This window comes from Lathyrus oleraceus, chromosome 5, assembly GCF_024323335.1.
Source record: "Lathyrus oleraceus cultivar Zhongwan6 chromosome 5, CAAS_Psat_ZW6_1.0, whole genome shotgun sequence".
NCBI classification, from domain to species: domain Eukaryota; kingdom Viridiplantae; phylum Streptophyta; class Magnoliopsida; order Fabales; family Fabaceae; genus Lathyrus; species Lathyrus oleraceus.
In genome coordinates, this window is record NC_066583.1 from 561,667,180 (window position 1) to 561,671,026 (window position 3,847).

The 3,847-nt window shown below is 38.3% G+C and overlaps 1 non-coding gene across 1 annotated transcript; it reads left to right on the forward strand.

The window, feature by feature from the left end:
• Positions 1 to 1,336: 1,336 nt before the first annotated feature.
• On the forward strand, positions 1,337 to 1,443 carry LOC127090208 (small nucleolar RNA R71). The gene has a single exon (XR_007791736.1). It is a non-coding gene; the product is annotated as a small nucleolar RNA R71 (small nucleolar RNA).
• The last annotated feature ends 2,404 nt before the right edge of the window (positions 1,444 to 3,847 follow it).

A 3,847-nucleotide genomic window follows, 5' to 3' on the forward strand; every position in this document is an offset into this window, starting at 1 on the left:
GGATAAAGGCATAACACTAATACCGGCTCCTAAATCGCATAAGGCTTTGTCAATGACAAATTTTCCTATGTGACAGGGTATAGAGAAACTACCTGGGTCTTTAAGTTTAGGAGGCATATTCTGTATTATAGCACTACATTCAGCAGTAAGTGTAACGGTTTCGCTATCTTCAAGTTTTCTTTTATTAGAAAGAATTTCTTTTAAAAACTTGGCATATGAGGGCTTCTGCGTAATAGCTTCTGTAAACGGAATAGTGACGTTTAATTGTTTTAGTAGGTCGACAAATTTTTTAAATTGGCCCGCATCTTTGGTTTTAACAAGCCTTTGAGGGTAAGGGATAGGTGGTTTATAAGGTGGAGGAGGTACATAAGGTTCCTTCTTTTCTACGGTTTCCTTGTTACTCTCTGCCTTTTCCTTAGGTTCACTTTCCTCAGTTGACCTTTCAGAGTTTTGGTTTTCTATCCTTGGGTCAGACGGTCCTTCCATTTCCGTTCCACTTCTCAGTATAATTGCATGAGCGTGGCTTCTTGGGTTAGGTTGGGGTTGGCCAGGAAATGTACCAGTTGGGGCAGCAGTAGGCGCTTGTTGTTGAGCTACTTGTGATATTTGCGTTTCCAGCATTTTGTTATGAGTAGCCAGGGCATCTACTTTACTTGCTAGTTGTTTAATTTGTTCGCCAGTGTGTACATTCTGGTTTAAGAAATCTTTATTGGTTTGTTGTTGAGAAGCTATAAAGTTTTCCATCATGATTTCCAAGTTGGATTTCCTAGGGGCGTTATTGTTAGATGTAGATGGGGTTGGCTTCTGATATCCCGGAGGTATAGCTGGGGCTTGATTTGGAGATTGTCCAGGTGCGTATAGAGCATTATTACTCTTATATGAAAAATTTGGATGATTCTTCCAATTTGAGTTATAGGTATGCGAATAGGGGCTTCCTTGAGCATAGTTTACTTGCTCCGCTTGGATTCCTGTTAGGAGTTGACAATCTGCAGGAGTGTGACCTTGGATTCCACAGACTTCACAATTCTGAGTTATGGCAACTACTGTGGCTGGAGGTGATACATTTAAACTTTCAATTTTCTGGACCAGAGCATCCACTTTTGCATTAACATGATCAAGGTTACTTATCTCGTACATGCCAGTTTTCGTTTGAGGTTTTTCCACCATTGTTCGTTCGGTTCCCCACTGATAGTGGTTTTGAGCCATGCTTTCGATAAGTTGGTAAGCGTCAGCATAAGGTTTGTTCATTAGCGCACCACCTGCGGCGGCATCTATTGTTAACCTTGTGTTGTACAGGAGACCATTATAGAATGTATGAATTACTAACCAGTCTTCTAAATCATGGTGTGGACAAAGTCTCATTATGTCTTTGTATCTTTCCCATGCTTCGAAAAGAGACTCGTTATCTTTCTGTTTAAATCCATTTATTTGGGCTCTTAACATAGCTGTTTTGCTTGGCGGAAAATATCGAGCAAGAAAAACTTTCTTCAACTCGTTCCATGTGGTGACTGAGTTGGAAGGAAGAGATTGAAGCCATCTTCTAGCGCTATCTCTTAGTGAGAAAGGAAAAAGACGAAGTCGAATTGCCTCTGAAGTGACACCATTAGCTTTAACAGTATCAGCGTATTGGACAAATACGGATAAATGAAGGTTAGGATCCTCGGTAGGATTCCCAGAGAATTGGTTTTGTTGCACTGCCTGCAACAGTGAAGGTTTGAGTTCAAAGTTGTTTGCTTCGATTGCGGGTGGAGCAATACTTGAATGTGGTTCATCTTGCGATGGAGCGGCGTAATCTCTAAGAGCACGAGCTGGTTCTGCCATCTCGGGTATCGAAGGGAAAATATTTTTGAAATCAGGAAGTTCTACAGGAGGGAGATTGTTCGCAGCACGATATTCCCGAATTCGTCGTAAGACTCGGAGATATAGTTCGATATCGTTGATTCGTAAGTAGAGCGGTTCGCCTTGTGAGCGAGTGCGTGGCATACAAATCAACGAAAGAAAGAAAAGAAAAAGAAAAGCCTTAGTCTCTACAGCGTAACAGGAGAGTTACGATATCGACTAAATAAAAGTCCCCGGCAACGGCGCCAAAAACTTGATCGCTCGACTTTATGAGTCGAATTGGGGTACAAACTGCAAGTGCACAGTTCTATCGCGTAGTTTTAAAAGATATCGATCCCACAGGTACTTATGAATCGATATACCGTTATCTAAGGTTACTTCGTAAAGCTAAGGCAGGCAATACTTTGATTTTTGGGGGAAAAGGGGTATCAGTATGTAGTTCGTCGTAATTAGGGAATCAATTCTAGATTAAATATCAATAAAGCGGATATCGGTATGTAGTTCGTCGTAATTAGGGAATCAATTCTTTATTGGTTTCTTGGTTTTAAAGTAAATCTTTTCAGTTGACGCTATTGGTTAAAAGTTTTATCTCAAACTCTCGCTCTGTTGAATAAACTATGATTTTATATTAACGTAGCTGTCACTTATAGTTAAGTCAAAAACCACTTTTTGAAAACAATAGAATCCGTAGAAACTCTTTTTAAGAAAACACTAATCGTTTAAACACCCTTATCTCAAACTCTCGCTCTGTTGACGTAGGTTATATAATTAAACTCAAATGCTTAACTCTCGCCCTCACATTCAATCTTTAAAAATACTTTTTGAAAAAGGTTAGAATTTAATTAACTCTAAAAATTGCTCTCGCCCTGATCTAGAATTAATGTCCAATTTACACTGTCCAGTCAAAACCTCAAACTCTCGCTCTATTGATTTTAACTTCTTTATGTCTTTTACTTTCGTACAAAAACTTTGTTAATAAACCTGTAAATTGAGACCATAAAAAGAGTGATTTTAATTTTAAACTTAAATAAACCAACTTAGTTTTGATTCCTTCATTCCGCTTACTTTACATACCGATACCTAAATAAATTAGCCAGACATGCTAAACAGACTTAAATAAATATCATGCATAAACAGACTCATCGCAGGCAAACAGTATAAATTAATAGTAAAAACAAGCATATATAAATTCAACAAATAAATATAGAACCTGAATAATTAAACAGCAGTCTTGAACACTCCACCACAGACCGGTTGGATTTGTTCTTGAGTTCTTCAATCAGGCAGAAAAATAAAACGAAGGAATAAAAAAAAACTAGATTCTAACGTAAGGTTAGATCCGGTAAAAGGTACACAATAGTTTCCGGTGTAGAAACTATTGTGCGAAAAATTAATTAAGAGCTAGAAAAGAAAATAGAATTGCAAAAAGGAAAACAATATAAAAATTTGTCAAAGTAATACTGTAAAAATATGCCTAAGCTGCTGGAAGAAGAAAAAATGCGAAAACGGCAAAAATCTGGAAAAAGCGTCGAACCCTGAGCTTTCCAAAAAGCTACTATTTATATGCTACCTCCTGCAACTGCTTCCGCGTCAAAAGTCTTCAACGTGCAGAATAGTTGGGCGTGGAAATAGGGCTCAACTCTCTCTCAACGTCTCTGAAGCGTTCCTTGTGCCTCAAATATAGGGGAATGGTGTGACGTCCGTCACACCATGTGTGACGCTCGTCACACAAGTGCATATAGCGTGACGCTCGTCACAACCTCTGTGACGCTCGTCACAGGCACAACGCCTGTGCCTTCTTTGGGTTGGGCTTGGCTTTCGCTATTTGTTTCCAGAAACTTCTTTTTGCACCTCCTTTTCTTCCTTTTTTTACTTTTGCTTCAAATAGATACCTGAGATAAATAGAAAGGAAATACCGCGTAATATCTGATAAAATGAAATAAATTAAAGTAAATAATAATATAATTTAATTGAATTAAGTCCTAAAATGTGATATAATTTCGTGTTA